We start from the raw sequence: 19,006 nt of genomic DNA on the forward strand, positions 1-19,006 counted from the left end.
GCCGCCCGCACCGCCTCTGGATCGGGCATTGCCATGCCGGCTCCCGAAGCGCTCCTCTCACCCCTGTGCGATAAACTCCTCAGCAACCTTCCGACTGCGCCGCGCACCGGGGCACCAGTGGCGACACGCTCCGTCACTAACTCACATCCCGTCTCTCTAAACTAAACAAGCACCGCTCACAAAACTAAACCTATTCCCTGAGGCACTGGGGACCGGAAGAGGAAGTCCTTCCCCTCCTGTCCCCTTAAGTAACCTCCTATCCCCCCACCACCCAAAACCCACCCCCTGACCTAACCCTATGCCTGCTGACCTCTCGCGTGAACACCCCGGGGAAAAGACTGGTCTGTCGACCTGCTTCCCCCGGGGGCCGCATTGCACCACACTCATAGCCCCAACAAGCTGCCATAGCCCATAGACTGGCATGGTCCACATTGAATGCGGCAACACCTAGTGGCATCAAGCGGGTGAACAGCAAATGGCAGACAAGCCACCCTGCCACCCCCATGCTCAAGGAATAGCTCAAGGGCCCCCACCTACCTCCACAGAACACCCGCAGCAGCAAGGGTAGGCTCTCCTTTCTGCATGTACGAGGTGCATGGCCTGCAGCTAAGGAAAGACTGACGGGACCTGCAAACAGAAGCGCTGCACTGCCATCTAGTGGCCACTGGCAATACTGCAGCCAACCAACCAAGCACACTACAAAGAAAAGACCTGCAGTGCGAGACAGACTACCAAGATTTTTAAAGTTACCAAGTGGCACCACTTACTGGGGAAAGTCGTGGGAGGCAACCTTGACCCAAAATAACAGCAAGTGAAGACCGCAGCCATGCTAGCTTCGTAAACTGCCTTTCACCTGCAGCTCCACCCCAGTGTAGCTCCCAGCTCCAGCAAAGCAACAGCCTCATGAAAATTAGCCACCGTGCCCTTAGCAGTGGTACAGACCCAGGAAGCAAACAAAGGAACAAAAGACCAAAAGGACAGAATGTCTAGTACCGAGACATGAACTTGTTTCCACCCACATTTCCCCCTGAATGATTTGGGTTGTTCCCTATATCCCACACTCTAGCAGAGACTCCCCAAGATAGCATTACATGCCTCCACGGTGGCTACCTGTCGCATTGGAGGGGTAGAGACTGTTAACCCCCACAAACAGCCTCAGGAAGCCCAAAGATGCCACACCTGCAAAAGCTGCCAGGAGTCTAGCTACACACAGGCAGCACAGCTAAAGACAGCAAGTCCTGCTAAGCAGCTATTAAGCCGCAAGGAGAGCCAAAGAGCCAACGAGGAAATTGCACCGCTCACTCTCAGTGGTGAACAGCCACCACCAGAAGAAAGAAGAATGGCACGCCAGGTGCCAGAAGAGGGCGCCCACGAAGTGGACGGAGTACGCAAACTAAGAAGGTGCTCAGAAGGCTGCACCAGTGAGCTCAACAGCACAGGCAGGAACCCAGGTGAGAGCGACCTCTACAAAGAGAAGAAGCAATGCTGGAGACAGCAGAGAGAGCCTCTACATCTCCACTGCCCCAGCACAGCCCTGCAGTGGGCCAAAGAAAGCAGAGTATCCTCCCCCACACTGCCTCAAGACGGAGTCGCCATGTGGCCCAAGACAGGCAAGAGGAGAGTCGCACACTCCAGGTTGCAAGTTGCCACCGCAACATGTACTCTAAAGACACGCAACACATGGCTGGATGCCACATCGCACCACAAGCAAGGAGCATGTCACACAAAGTGATCAACCTCGCCAGGCACGCCTGAACGGCTGCAGGATCAAGCGCCATGATGGCGCAGCTCCGGGCGCAAGCACGACGCCCTCAAGCGATGAGGTAATCTGCCATCCTGGCAGAAAGCACAGGGAAAATCCGTGAGGAGGTGATGGGGACTGCATGAGGTCCACAAGGAGATGACACATGACCTAGCAACAGGTGCGCAGCACAGAAAAGACATAGTCCTAAGAACTGGACACGACCAGCAAGGAGAAGAGCGTGGCTGAATGCCACTTAGCGAAGGAGAAGAGCATGGCAGGACGCCACTCCTTGAAGGAGGAAAGGAGAGTGGCTCAATGCTACAGGGCCAACCGCCACAGGTGCGCAAGAGGAAAAAGGAGAAGAGCGACAGGACAGAACACTCGTACTGGAAAAGGTGTTCATCCGCACAAGCCAACCACTGTGGAGCAGAGACGTCACTGGAGACCGTTTTGCAGGAGGATCAACCACAAGCGTGATGTGCGTCCAGGCCCCATGCTTCACAGTGTAGCCATCCACCCACCTGTCACCAGCTGCTTGGCATCAATGGTGCCACATCTAGCAAGTGCACCTGCCAGAAGACAACCGTAAGTGGGTACGAAGTCCTTCCAGTCCTCCTCACTCCACGAGGTCACCGAAAGCAAGAGATCGCCGCCTGTTGCCCAACTGGTAGAAAATTATTGCATTCACCATCCAGGTGCATCATCATCACCAAGAACATCTAAGGAGCATCGCACCACCAGAGTGGATCCAAACACTCCAAACATTCGGAGTGCAAGAAGGCACTCCCGGCGCAGTGGGAGGCTAGCCACCCAGGAACCTTCTGTGTGCCCCGTAAACCTGAAGCCTGCTGAAGAAGAGCATACCCAACCATTGGACTATCCACCCTTGCGATACACGAGGCTTGGCCGTGGCCCTGTTGGGAGTTCTGCAGCAACCCCTCAGTGTGGCCTACGAAAGGCCCGCACAGCCCACGCGTCACGTGGCAATCCAGGGGTAAGGGCCTCAATGAAGTGCCTGTGAGAGGGGAATCCGAACCGGAGAGGTGCATCGGCAGCAGCTCCACAACAGGCACTGGGAACCATGGAGGTCACAGATGGAGACTGGTAATCTAAAGACCATCTGATGGAGGCATGTGAATCTGAGTCCTAAGAGTGAGAGCACTCAGACGCAGAGACACCAACAATGAGCGATTTGGCTTTGGTCCTGTTGGCAGTTCCTCAGCGACACCTTCATGCGTACTACACGAGGCCCGCACAGTCCACACGGTCCCATGGCAGCCCAGCAGGAAGGCCCTCCAGGAGACTCCTCTGAGGGGGGAGTCCAGGCTGGAGGGCCAAGTCTGAAGCTGCTCGGCCTGCGGGACCTGGAAATTATCATCGCCTCCAAGGAAGGCTATCATCCACCAAGGTCAACCGCAGTATTTGCAGGTTTGCCGTCCACCGGAGCCTGAGCGCCTGCAAAAAGATCTCTAAAGTGGACTCCACCACTGCTCCAGATGCACCGCTATTTGAACTGTGTAAATAGACTCCAACACCGCGAGACCAGGTTGGTCTGAACTTCATCGCAGAGGTGGACCAAAGCTTCCTGACCGTGTGGTCCAGAGCTCCAACACTGCCCAGCAGATGGCCTGAAGAGACTCATTGGTGCTGTGCATTGTTTGTTTTCTTCATAGGTTGGACTTTTTGTTTGTTTCTTTTCATTAAAGTTTGGGAGGGATGTAGAGTCCTGCTGGACATGTTCTAGTGTTCTGCCTGTGTTTGCACCCTACACCATATACCCCCTCCCCCCTCCAATCACAGGCATCACCAGTCTGGTGACCCTGCAAATAAAAAGGGGCCGGCAGTTACTAGTACCTAAATGACGGTGTCCATGTGCATTATTTCTTAAGCATGTGGGCCTAGCGCCATGGACCGGTCCTAGGCATGGGCGGTATGGGCAGCTGCCCAGGGCCTCGCGCTCAGGGGGGCCCCGCCGCCAGCCCCGCAGTATACCACAGAGCTGTGGGCCCACCGCTGGCCGATCCGCAGTTACCGTGCATGCACCCCACCACCAAGCTTAGTGACCAACTAACTTAGTGGTGGTGGTGGTGCCGTGCCGTGCGCGGTGCGCGGGTGCCAGGCCAGGCCGTTAAAGATGTGGGTTCCAGGGCCATCAATCTGGTAGCGCGCGAAAGCGCTACCAATAACAGCCCTGGACATAATTTTGGCCAGCCCCCGCTCTGTAGTTAACAGCACTGTGACGCACAGACCTGGTGACGCAGCATGCACCCCGTACGCGCTGCGCGCTCCCTGGCCAGGAGGAGGGTGGAGTCGGGAGTCGGGAGGTGGTCGGGACGGGCCGCGTTCATTGTTGGTTGGCAATGGCATAAATAAAGTTAACGTCTTAAGGTAAGAAAGACGAGACCTGGCTGGCTGGTCCATCGCTTGTTGTCATTAATTCGTTTTCATTCGTTTTCAATCTGTTCGTTTTCACCAAGCCCTGAAATCCTTGCTCTTGAGCCCCTGACGTAAGAAGAAAATCAAACTGTTGTTCAGCGACGAGGTCACAGGAGCTCGCTTTGTTAGATAATCTAAAAAAGCGAGCTCTCTCCTGTGACCTAACTTAAAGAGGTATGAAAAAGTGTATGACATACAAAACAATTAATTGCCTTCAGATTTTCGGATTTCTTGCTGCATCTTGTAACAGTTCGTGTCATTTGTGGTGGATACTGAATAGATGGGTTACTCATTCAGCCTGCCGAACTGCAGCAGTGTGCATTACCAAAGTAGGATAAAAAGACACACAGAGCGGGCTCTGGTTCGACCCCATTAAACCGGTAGCTTTCGTCGACCAGCCACTTTTGGCTTAGCTCTCCTGACTAGTAGCAACAATCCTATTTAGAACCCTCTGCTTAGTTCAGGGTGCGTATGACGAAAGATGGCCATAAGACCGAAGGCATTATTAACAGTACGTCCAGGGCCTGACGTCTGGCACTACAGTACAATTGACAATTCTCAAAAGGCTTACAAGCCGGTCCAGACATAGCAAACATTGGAAGTCCAACTGGCCCCTTCCGCTGGCCAATTGAAGGGTGGCGATGTGTCATTGTGCAAAGCTGGCGGAGCCAATATATCGAGCACGAGGCTGTCCTCAGAAACATAGAAAGATCTGGGAGGAAGTGGCGGACTTATTATGACATGTGTATGTCCTAACGACGAAATGTGGCTGCTGTTTTCCCTTTAATTGTTCTACTATCACTGCCTAGTGATGTATACACTGTGTATGTCTCACACCCCTTTCACTCTGTTATTTTGTATAAGAAAATCAATACAAATTGATTATACCTAAAAAAAAAAAACAAGTTCAGCTATTGAGTGTCGATACCACCTACAGCTTTAACACCAACATCTGGTTGCTATGAAACAACTCAAGTTAGAATCTTTTATGAAGAGTTCTTGAGAACATTTTCATCCACCAGCACTGCAGCTAACGCGGGATATTAGAATGGTCTGCTGTACTTCAAACTCTGAGGTGGCCCTTGTGATGTGTGCAGCACCTTGAAAGACTACACCGTCTTCCTACCGTTAGGATCTTAGGAGATAGGTTATTTGCTGCTAGATTTGTGTCCAAGATGTGGCCCCATTGTGTAATTGAAATGGTGCATTATTCTGATCCACCCTTCAATTTAACGAATTGCTTGTGGCTTTCCTGCTGTATCTGCTGCAATATACACATCTTGAACCTGGCAGAAAGATAAGATGGACCTGCAGACTACTTGTTCGCCTTACTGAACAAGAACAATATCAATCGCAGTTTTAATAATCATGTTGAACTGCTGTACACCAAGACAGCACTACCAAGGTACCGTTTGTGTTACATTTTACACCACTTCTGTGGGTTAGAGGGTGTGAAATGTCATAAAAGCTGCATTGAAAGCAAAAAAATACCTGATGCTACATTGATTTTGCCTAGGGAGCGAGAGCAAAGCTAATCTCGCTGTAATGAAATGCAGTTGCCCGAGATGTACTCCAATGTTAAAAACTTCAGACTGCAGTGTTGGCGATGCCAACTGTGACCTCTTTCTAGTATCAGAATATAAAATACACCCATCATCTAGGTCACCCTCGAGCCCAATTTAGAACAACAGTTTGAGGCGAGGGCGGAGGCACAGCACAGCCGGGCATGGCATTTTTAGGCTGCCATATGCTCCTCTTTAGAAGAACAATAGGGCTCCCGGTTTTATGGTATTTATTTTTTTTGCCATTTCTGTCTGTATTTATCAACATTTACTTCTTGCCAATTTTATCGGTATTTATCCATATTTATTTCTGGTTTTGTGGAAAAATGAAGCTGAAATTACTATATTTCCACATTTATTTAACCAATAAATATGCTGTCATAATTAAATGCCTATCATGTTTCAATGCTGTAAACACTGCCTGCAAAAGATAAATCAATGCACTTAAAAGGAAATATGCTAATTTCAGAATCAACCTTGTGCCGGCAAGTGTTACACTCATGGATATTTGCAGCTCACCTGTTTTCCATCCCCTCTACTTTTTGTCCATGTTACTGATATCCACATTAGTTTGCTTCAGTGATGCCTAATAGCTAAGATTAAAAGTCCTGCGAAGTCACTTTCTGTGATGTCACTTCTTGCGACACAATATGCAATTAGAGGGGCCTCACATCTTCCCTTTCGCCCGGTGCCTCAGAAGGCCTAGGACCGGCTCTGCTAGCGCCTAGCACTTTACATGCGCAACCTCCGACCACATTTTAGAAATCCCAAGCGGTCAGGGATCACATATTCGGAAACACCAGAAAGGAAATAGCAATGGCTGGGCCAAGAAAAGGGTTTACAGAGGCTGCTGTAGTCTGTGGTGAGTGTGGCCACCCACATTGTGAGTTTTTGCCTAGAAGCCGACAAGGCCACGTGACTCAGTCACCCAACAGAGGGTCTTTCTTTTTCCTTTTGACTAACTGCGACAACCCTCTGTGCTCTTGGGACCACAATCGAGAAACTGTTGGTGTGAAGAAATGGTGAACGATTGTTCAGCACTCATGGCAAAGTATGTTTCCAATATACCGGAGAAAGGCCTTTTTCTTACGTTAAGCGGTAATTTGCTGCCGCCACTAGGTGGCGCCCTAAGGCTGCTGCAAGCTATCGGCCCGGAAGCTAAGATCAGGTGCGCGAGGGACCAGATAACAAATGGAGGCTGATAAGCCATGTGTCCATCTTTTAATCAGCACGCTTCCAAAACATTCAGTAAAGTAATAATCAAAATATAAATATAATACTATTGTTTACTGTTTTTAATATTGTAATAATTATTTTTCCGAAATTAATTACTATCCACTTCCGCAGATTCCATGCATATACACCTCCCTGATTTTAAATTTCTTTTCCACAAAAATGGAAAACATTTCCGTAGACTTTCATGTATTTTGCGGGAAATTTGAAGGGCCTCTCGTAAATTTTGAGACACAGAGCATAAGGGTGTTGCCTTTCATAAATTATTGGTTGCGTTGACTAAGTCTTTATTCTTTCAGACCTGTACGCTGCTCAACTCATGTTTGTGATTCGATATGGCGCATTTGCATGCAGGTAAATACCTTAATGTGAATCGTACATACAAGATACACCCGTTCATGACTGATAATTCGATCATTCATACGGCGCGCGCCCTGCACATACATATCTTATATCTAGGTCTAAGTAGCACTTTAACTCTCTAGGGGCCTAGGCTCCAGAACTTGCCTCCCTCGGTGCTGCTGCCTGTGGTGCCCGAGGGGCTGCGGGGGGCTCCAGTGCAGGAAGCTATTTGTCATCACTCACCTCATCTGAGGATGAATCCCAGACAGCAGTGACCAGCTGGCCTTACCACGACTAACTCATAATTGTCGTTTTAAATTCACCGTGACTAGGAATGCAGTAATTGCGATAGAGTCCCAGCGTAGCTGCACGTGGTAGCGCTATCTGTGGCTGCGCCACTGTCACTGGGCTGCATCATTTCTGGATTGAAACAGACACTATGTGCACAGTGCAGGGCTGAATTTGAGGCGGTGGTTGCAGGTGTAGCCCACCAGCACACATTTTTGGGGAACCGGCGTGTACCCTTACCCATCAGAAGTTGGCAAGCGTTTTTGTGGAAGAGATGATGCATAAAGGCTAGAGCTGACGATTTCGGAATTGGGGAATCTGGCTCAAGTCCCGGCCTCGCTTAAAATAATTTGATCTTGGACAAATCTCTAAGGGGCTTATTTATGAGCCCCTTACGTCGGTCACTGGCGGTGCAACCTGCTGCGTGATCTTTATAAGTACATGTAAAGCCTTTATGCGTGTTTGTAAATATCCCCCTTTTTCACACAACACTTTGCTTGTTAAGGGTGTGACATGGGTGTTGCTGCGGGTGTTCCCACACAACACCCATGTCCACTGATGCATTTCCAGATTTACGAGGAATCGAAAACCTGGAAATGCGTCAGAATTCTACGCCACCCCCAAGGGTAGAGTAGCGAGGCACAACAAGGAGAAATGTTTGCATTTCTCCTCATTTTTTTCCTCTTTCAATGCGTGCTGCATTCTACAGCACGCATTGGGAGAGGAAATCGCCTCAATTGATTGTTTTTGTGCAGGAAAGGGCCCCTTCCTGCACAAAAACAATCTCCCACGACGCAGGCAACCTTTCACCATGGTCCAAGTGTGCCTGCGCCGGCACATGGCAGCAGTTTGCGCGCCAACGCAGGGAAAAGCAGAGAAATGTGACATTTTGTGGTAAATATGTTTCATCCCTGTGCGCCAAAACTAACGCAGCGCGGCACAGCAATATGACTTGCGACACCGCGCTGCGTTAGTTTCTCGTAAATAGGGCCCTTAATCTCTATATGCCTCATTTATGATAAACTGACGCATTGGCATCGATGTGTCAGTTTCTCTGAGCACTCTTGCGACACGATGGATGTGCCGTATTTAATGTTTGGCCCTCCATGTCTCAAGAAAAAACAGATGCGTCAGAAATCCTGACGCATCTGTCGGAGCAAAACCTACGCATTGCTGGAACAGGGTCATAAGAATGACGCAGCTCTAGCAATACATGGGGTAGGCCTGTGCCTATGGCACTGCGTCACCCTTACACCTGCCATGAGGCAAGTTTAAGGTTTTGACGCATTAGCGTCCTAAAGTGGTGCACCCTCATCTACAGACCCCCGGGACCACGCACACAATTCAGCGAATACTTCACGGGACTTCATCAGCCAGCCGCCGACTTCATCCTCCTAGGGGACCTCAACTTCCACCTGGAGAACAACAAGGACCGCAACACCGCCGCCCTGCTGGACAACCTCGCCAACCTCGGACTCCAGCAACTGGTCAACACCCCCACCCACTACGCCGGCAACACGCTTGATCCCGTCTTCTCATCCAGCAAGCACATCACCTTCAGCCACTCCACCGGACTCCACTGGACCAACCACAGCTGCGTCCACTTCAGCTTCAAAAGAACCACAACCCACCACCTGCAACAGGTTCCTCACAGAAGCTGGAGCAAGATCACCACCGACCAGCTCACCGCCTCCCTCAGCCAGAACCCACCCGCCAGCGCAACAGACCCCAGCACTGCAGCCCTCAACTTCACCCAGTGGCTAACCGCCTGCGCCGACGACCTCGCACCACTGAAGAACCCTCCCAGCAGACCCAGAAGCAAGAAGGCCTCCTGGTTCACTGACGAACTCAAGAACTCCAAGAAGACCTGTCGCACCCTTGAGAAAGCTTGGCTCCTCGACCAGACCACCGATAACATGACCGCCCTGAAACACGCCACCCGCAAGCACCACCAGCTCATCCGCACCACCAAGAAGAAATCACTGAAGGAACGACTGGACAACAACGCCCGCGACAGCAAGGAACTCTTCACCATCGTCAAGGAGTTCTCCAACCCAAGCACCGGCATCAACAACATCACTCCCTTACAAGATCTCTGCGACTCACTCGCCTCGTTCTTACACCGCAAGATTGCCGATATCCACAACAGTTTCGGCGCACCATCCACGCACCCAACCGTCGAACCAACGCCCCCCACCGCCACCCTCAGCACCTGGACCACGGTGACCACCGAAGACACAGTCCACACAATGAACACCATCCACTCCGGATCTCCGACTGACCCCTGCCCCCACCACGTCTTCAACAAGACCGACTCCACCATCGCACCCCATCTCCGAGATGTCATCAACACCTCCTTCGTCACCGCCACCTTCCCGGAGAGCTGGAAGCACGCCGAGCTCAGCGCCCTACTGAAGAAACCTACAGCGGACCCCACCGACCTCAAGAACTTCCGCCCCATCTCGCTCCTCCCTTTCCCTGCCAAAGTCATCAAGAAGATCGTCAACAGACAGCTTGCTGTCTTCCTCGAGACGAACGGATCCCTCGACCCCTCGCAGTCCGGTTTCAGAGCCAACCACAGCACCGAGACCGCCCTCATCGCAGCCACCGACGACATCCGAGCCCTGCTCGACAACGGGGAAACAACGGCACTCATCCTCCTGGACCTCTCCGCAGCTTTCGACACTGTCTGCCACCGCACCCTAATCCAGCCCTCAGCAACATCGGCATCCAAGAGAAGGCACTGGAGTGGTTCGTCTCGTTCCTCGCCGGAAGAACACAGAGAGTCCGCCTCCCCCCGTTTCGATCCGAGGCCACCAAAGTCGTCTGCGGCATTCCGCAAGGCTCATCACTCAGCCCCACCCTCTTCAACTTCTACATGCGACCTCTTGCCGCCATCGCCCACCAACACAACCTCAACATCATCTCCTACGCCGACGACACCCAGCTGATCCTCTCCCTCACCAGAGACCCCGACACCGCCAGAACCAGCCTACACGAAGGGATGAAAGACGTCGCCGAGTGGATGAAGGACAGCCGCCTGAAACTGAACTCAGACAAGACGAAAGTCCTCATCCTGGGACCATCACCCTCCGCCTGGGATGACTCCTGGTGGCCCCCAGCCCTGGGCACCGCTCCCAAGCCAACTGACCACGCACGCAACCTGGGCTTCATCCTGGACTCCTCCCTCTCGATGACCAGACAAGTCAACGCCGTCTCCTCATCATGCTTTCACACCCTACGAATGCTTCGCAAGATCTTCCGAAGGATCCCAACCGACACCAGGAAGACAGTGACCCAGGCCCTCGTCACCAGCCGATTGGACTACGGAAACACCCTCTACGCCGGAACCACAGCCAAGCTACAGAAAAGACTCCCACGCATCCAGAACGCATCCTCCCGACTCATCCTGGACATCCCCCGACACAGCCACATCTCCGGCCACCTGAGGAACCTGCACTGGTTCCCTGTCAACAAGAGGATCACGTTCAGGCTCCTCACCCATGCACACAAGTCTCTCTACGACCTGGGCCCCAAGTACCTCAACGACCGCCTGACCTTCTACACGCCCACCCGCCAGCTACGGTTGACTAGCCTCGCCCTCGCCGCCGTACCACGCATCCAAAGAGCAACCGCCCGAGGCAGATCCTTCTCCTACTTAGCGGCCAAGACATGGAACTCCCTCCCCATCCACCTTCGGCTGACCCAGGACCATCTCGCCTTCAGGAGACAACTCAAGACCTGGCTGTTCGAGCAGTAGCAGACCCCCCCCCCCCCCCCCAAGCGCTTTGAGACCCTTCCGGGTGAGTAGTGCACTATAGAAGTGTCATGATTGATTGATTGATTGATAGATTTCACTGTGCCACTTCTACGAGGCTTACTTGCGGGGGAACGCCCACCCAGCATACATTATAACTGACGCAGGTATAATGTGGCGCAGGGGTTCACAAAGTGATGCATCTGCCCAGATGCGTCACTTTGAAAATAGGGCGCGATAAGGCACATATTTTATGCTGCAGCAAAGTGACGCAATGGCAGCACAAAAGTGACGCAGTGGCTCATAAATAAGGCCCCACGTTTAAGAAATAACGTAACAGAATGCTCATGTTAAGCACTATAAGTGCAAAGTTCAAGCAATATACAACTGCACAAAATAAAACAAGAGAAAAAACACGAGAAGAAGAGACAGTAGGGGTTAAAAAGAAATTGAAAGAGCGGTGTAAAGGGGCAGAGAATGTAATGCGGTGAAAGAAAGAGGAATGCTGTGGAATCAAGCCAGTGCAGCCTTGACATTCTTTGGTGCAGGCTTCTCAGAAAATCCTTGGACACCAGCGCAGATTTTACAAAGTAAGCACTGGGTATATGCTTGTATTAGCCAAACTTCGAGCTTCATCACAAAGAGAAGTACATTATATTCTGCAGTATTATAGTAATATCAAGCACTGCACAGTTCACTGCTGACAGTAAAATACAGTGTGCATCTTTTAGTGCTGATATTTTCAAATCCCACAGAGACAAATGTTTTGACGTCATAGGTTAAAAAAATAAAAATAGATATATGTTAAATGAAAGCACTGATTTCCAATGGATTTACATAATGAACCTTTCTTCCATGTCTATTATTTGCAAGTATCACGTGGTGTTGATGTGATTTGACACTGGCACTTTAAAAATGAGCATTTGGATGAGGGACGTTGTCATGTGAGCAAGGCTCCACGGAGTCGAAACGTCATGCGACATACTCTGCTTCAATAAAAGTTGGTCCTTATCCGAGTAGTCTTTTGGTGGCAAGGCGGGAGTTTCTTGCTACCTGTGTCAAGACGCGGTACTTCGTGATATATATATATATATATATATATATATATATATATATATATATATATATATATATATATATATATATATATATATATAACCTACTGGCGGTCGCCAGTAGGTATGTATAGTTAGGACCTAATTACCATAGGAAATTCCGAACATTCAATTGGGAATAACTTTGGCGCCGATTGAGGGATCTGCCTGTAATTTTCCTTACATTTGCCTCGCTGCGCTCCGCTCCTTCCCTGAAAGTTTCAGGGGGATTTGTCAAGCGGGGGCCGAGAAAAAAGGGGGGTCCCAAAACGTGTTTTTCCCATGTTAATTTCCATAGGGACATTCTGACAAGGCTACAGCTCGAACGGCTAAACGGAATTATACCAGATTTGGCAAAATGGTAGGGACTGGTATGCAGCAGTGCCTTTTGTATGTTTGGTGAAAATCCCTCCAGTAGTTCTTGAGAAAATTGAATTTTTGAAATTTTTCAAATGGCATTTTCTATGGGACCTTTAGACACGGCTACAGCCCGAACGGCTGAACGGAATTACACCAAACTTGGCAAAATGGTAGGGACAGGTATGCAGTAGTGCCTTTTCTATATTTGGTGAAAATCCCTCCAGTAGTTGTTGAGAAAATTGAATTTGATCAAATTATATATCTATATGCGCTCACCGTACGCGCACCGTACGCGTACGGTACGCGTACCGTAAGTGCGCGTATCCTTACGTGCGCGAGTGAGTTTCTGATTGGCTGGCAGTCGACTGTCAACATTCCAAACTGTCCAAACCAGGAAGTGTTGGCTACCATCTTGTTTTTCAGGAGAACTGAGGCACAAGAGAGCCCAAAACAAGAGTGGAAAACACGAAAAGGGGGCAGGGTAGAGACCCCCCAACCGTCTAGCCCTTCTCAGGGGGTCCCAAAAGGACAAAAAAAAAATCCCCAAAAAAATCGCGGGGTACGCGCACCGTACGCGTAGGGTACCCACTCTTATTTTGTGCTCTCTTGCGCCTCACTTCTCCTGAGAAACAAGATGGCTGCTCAGGTGGTCCCAGAAGGATAATAACATATATAAACGTTATCCGCTAATAGAATTAGCATTTACAAAACCTTTGAAATTTATTGAAAAAAATATAGGTTTCACGCCTAATATAGTTAGGAATTTGCATTTAAAAAACCTTGCAAATTCACTGAAAAAAAACATACGTTTCAAGCCTTATATAGTTAGGAATTCGAATTTAAAAAACCTTGCAAATTCACTTTAAAAACCATAGGTTTCAGGACTTATATAGTTAGGAATTAGCATTTAAAAAACCTTGCAAATTCACTTAAAAAACCATAGGTTTCAGGCCTTATATAGTTAGGAATTAGCATTTTAAAAACCTTGCAAATTCACTTAAAAAACCATAGGTTTCAGGCCTTATATAGTTAGGAATTAGCATTTAAAAAACCATTGAAATTGCTCCTATATAGTTAGTTGTTCTAACTATATTTCGCGTACCCGCAATCCACTGCTGATGATGTCACATATTACATCATTCATGACATGGTCAGTGACATCACTGATGACATCACTGATGACATCTCAAATGACATCAGTGATGACATCTCATTTGACATCACTGATCACATCACTGATGATATCATTCATGTGATAATACGATGCACCTCCTCACACTCTAATATAACCTTTGATACACCCAGTGTTAAATACAGACTACCATTCTTGAAATCATTGACACACCAATACCAGTTACTACATACGCACTCACTGATTCCTAGGTCTACACACACATTCACTCATTCACCCATAGAATCACTCATACATACAGTCACTCATCAATACAACACTATCATATGCACTCATACACCTATACAGACACTCACACACTGCCACTCATCCATGGAGTTACTCACACACCTAGTCAGTCATGCAAAGAATCAATCACACTTCCTCAACTATACAGTTATACACACAACACCTTACTTATTCAAACATATACTAACACATACTTACTCTCTTATACAATCACTGATACAAGTACACAATGATCCATATAGCCACTCGCACATTCACTGGCTCTCATGCATAGTCATTTATATATGCCAACTCTCACATGCACTGTGTTTTACATATGTACTTACTTGCACATGTAGCACTGAGATATCCATTCACTCACCAACACACCCATGCACACAGTCAACCGCCCATATAGCTGTTTCCACATGCACTCTTGAACTCATACACCTAGTGATTCAACTGCTCACACATCTATGCACAGAGTCACACACCTCCCAGCCACCCACACACACACACTCAGTCTCCCATTCAAATACTTGGGCAACCAATCAATAACCCATATAGCCACTCATATAGCTACTGATCAACACATGCAGCAGCTTACACAACAACAGACATACTGATGCACACATTCAGACAGTTTAGTCACTAACCCATGCATTTAGTAAGACACATTTAATCACTCACTCATACAGTCAGTCACGCACCTACTAAATCCTTCATCCAGACACTTATACATCCACTCATTCATGGATGATGTAATCAGTGATGTCATCAGTGATGTCAAATGAGATGTCATCAGTGATGTCATCAGTGATGTCATTTGAGATGTCATCAGTGATGTCATCAGTGATGTCACTGACCATGTCATGAATGATGTAATATGTGACATCATCAGCAGTGGATTGAGGGTGCGCGAAATATAGTTAGTACAACTAACTATATAGGAGTAATTTCAATGGTTTTTTAAATGCTAATTCCTAACTATATAAGACCTGAAACCTATGGTTTTTTAAGTGAATTTGCAAGGTTTTTAAAATGCTAATTCCTAACTATATAAGGCCTGAAACCTATGGTTTTTTAAGTGAATATATATATATATATATATATATATATATATATATATATATATATATATGTTTCCTTTGCCAGTGTGCATGGCGCTGATCTGGGGTGTGTTGCTCCTGCGGCAGAAACCAATGCCGCTATATAATCCACAATTATATATATATATATATATATATTGATTACCAATCCGATTCCCTCTGATGAAAGGAAGGCACTGACTCCGTGACTTTGACTCAAGGAAAGATTTTAATCCGACATGCTGCACAGCGTTTCGGCGGAAGCCTCCGCCTTGCTCACTTAACTCTGCTGTAATTGGCATACGTTTTTATAATACATTGCATGCTGACACATCACGAACAGACCTTACGTCATGATTGGCTATTCATGGTTATGGCAACCAGTGAGTCATGGTTGAACACACTACTGCATAGACACAGAAGAGTCTGTAGTTTTAAGGACAAAACCGTCATGGTTACATGTTATTTCACTACCGACACTTGACACATTGCAATTGTTAATGTTATCCTCTCAAACCTATTTACATAACATACCAATGCGAGACATTTGTGAAATATTGTTCTAAATCTGGTTTGCGTTCCTTCCAAAGTTAACATGACTGCGAGCTAATGCCAAACAATTAAATATCATTGTGCATTGTGACAAAATTGTAGCAACTCATGTTGATTCACTTCGGTGCACGTGCAAATTAATTTAAATAATAATACTAATTCATAGGTTTACTACCTTTTACATTATCTCCAAGTGGACTTAATTACTACGGTGCATATACATATCAACGTTTATGCTCGTGTCTGCGCCTGACATTTGTATCAGTTAAATGTTTCTGCTGTGTCTACCATAACACGTAGTTATATTGTGTTAATTTGTGTCATACATGTTAAACCAAAATAATAGCACACATTGTGACTCAGAAAAAATAAAAAATAATAAATTGCATGTTTCAAACGTGCAGAGTTAAAACTGGACTGGGATTACATTGTCGGAAACGGTTCTACTCTGGATTTATAAGTGGACAGTCATGGCTTCGTCTGAATTCAATCCATTTGGGATTTTTGAATTTAACAAGATTATATATCTTGACTCAAGACGTCGTAAGGCTAGTCTGCGATTTCCACCCCTTGGGTTTTTTGGGACACTGTCTATCACATAATAGGAGATATGTTTGATATTCCCATCATGTTTAGTATTTATGTGTCTGGCCACAGGGTACGTTTGATCGTTGTTTGTGATGGCACGCAAATGCTGGAGAATTCTCACATGTGCTTGGTGAATGGTACTCCCAACATAGCGTTTGCCACAGCTGCAGACCAAAACATATACGGCATACTCCGTTTTGCATGAGTAGCCGCCCCTGATGGTGTAGGGTTTATTCCTGAAAGGTACAATAACCTCCTTCATGTTTAGCCCTTGTTTGCAGGCTTTACACTTCGTGCACTTTTTAAAGCCTTTTTGAGGTGGGGGCCAAGTTACACACTAATTGGTCACGCATAGATTTGGCCTTCCTAAATGTTAAACTCGGTCTGTTCCCATTCAGGTGTCCTATTACTGGATCATTTTTGATCAGGGGCCAATGTTTCTGCAAAATTTTCCTGACCTGGTTGTGGTACATGTTGTAGCCAGTTATCATTCTTGGGGGGTTACCAGTCACCCTTGTTGGAGTTGTTTTAGTCTCCAAGTCATTGGTGAATAATAGATCCTTCCTGTTTTTGGTTTTACATTTGCTCTCGGCTTTTATGAGGGTGTGTGGTTTATACCCTCTCTTACTTAGTCTTTCAAATAAGTCTTTTTTGGCCTTGGTGACTCCTTCCTCTGTACTGCAATTGCGTGTCATACGCAAGCATTCTGCATAAGGAATGGACTCCTTTAATTTAGTGGGGTGGAAACTTTGTGCATGAAGCACTGCATTGCCTGCTGTTGGTTTCCTGTAGGTCCTTGTCTGGATTCTGTCATTTTGTACATAAACTTCTATATCTAGAAATTGGAGCATTTCCTTACTGGTTGTGCTAGTAAATTTTAAATTGAGGCTGTTCTCATTTAGGTCCTTGGTATATATATAACAACTTCAAATTCAGATGTCACATGGCTTAACAGGAAACAATCCAAAACGTACACAGGAAAAAAAATATACAAGAAAACACATGCAAAAAAATTATGCCACCGCAAACCAAAACAGTGGCAAACATCAGGTAGCACAAGAAAAGAATGACACACACACGTAGTTTATATTTATGTGTATCATTATTTCTGGGCATGCAAGATGGTCTCCTAGTGGATAAAAAGTTGAATGGAAGTGGAGGTTATATCCTACCAACTTGTCTCCTAGTTCACCTCATGAAGAGAGTTTTGTGTTAGTGGTATTTGAATTTGTCAGACGTAAATGGTGTATTAGGTAAACAGATGTGTTCTGGCAGTAGTTGGCGGTATTTAAATGTATCAATAGTCTAATTTACAGTGCTTGATATTAGCACCCGATTGCCCAAATATTAAATCTGCAGCATTCTTGATAGTGATATTTCAATAAATAACATCTTGGAAAACAAATTGACCACTTGCTGCTGCTGGCTTTTCTTCCATGTTAAGCCCGTTAGCATTTGGGACACTTGCACTGCAGTCTTCACAATTTCTTTTACAACCAAAGAACCAGTGTTATTGACTTTTCCGCAGGTAACAAGACACAACAAACATGCACGGCTACAGCTCCGGTAATCAGCGTCCGTGCCTCATAATAAAAACATTATCGATTCCCACCCTCCCAATCCATGGTACTCCCACCATTTGCTCCACACCATCCCATGCTTTTGTAGAACCAGACCGAAGCTACAATCTACTTTACTTACTGGTGGGTCTTGTAAAGAGACCCATGCTTTCTGATTTAGTCTGAGGGGTCAGACAATAACCAAAATGTGATTATTTTTTTATTTTAACCCTTTCGATCCTGATGACGAGCTCAGCTCGTCATCACCCACGGGTGTCGTGTGCTGATGACGAGCTGAGCTCGTCATGAATATATGACATCCTGAATTTTTCAGCACAGGACGGGAAAACTGCCAGCAGCCATGTGGTTAAAAAGTGTTAAGCAACAAAGGGTAGTTTTTTTAAACAACACAAATGGTTTGCTGAGAGAAATGCATCCACTTCACAGCACTTCTGAAAATTAGAGAAATTCTTAATTCCGCTGGGAGAAATATGTCTATGCTAGCCAACGAATCCCCCAAAGAAAATGAATTCACAAAATGGTCATTGCAAATGCGGAAAAAGAGAAATTGGAACAAGGGTTTCTTCTTTAACATTTTGTATTGAAGTTTGATATATGAAAGTAATTTAATATTACATTCCTTAGACTCTTCAACTCGTGGAGCTCAATAGCTTGTTTGTCTGAAAACCTGCCCTAATCAGAGCCGACAACCAAATCTTGGTGTATTGGCCATGCACAACTGACTTTGAAAACTTAAGTAAATAGAACCTGGGTATCAAAGGAAGTGAAGCATTAATAAACATGCCCTAGAATCTGAGGTTAGGCAAACATGTTACCATCCAGTGCTTCCTTAAATCGACAGATAAAAAGGTATACCATTTATATGGGGGCCTATCGTAATGGATTGGAGAGGCCCAATCTGTAACTATACCAGCTAGTCCAGTGTCATTTGTCACCCGTGGAAAATTACAGACACCAGGCTTTTTTAAAGCATTTTTAGACCT

This window comes from Lissotriton vulgaris, chromosome 7, assembly GCF_964263255.1.
Source record: "Lissotriton vulgaris chromosome 7, aLisVul1.2, whole genome shotgun sequence".
NCBI classification, from domain to species: domain Eukaryota; kingdom Metazoa; phylum Chordata; class Amphibia; order Caudata; family Salamandridae; genus Lissotriton; species Lissotriton vulgaris.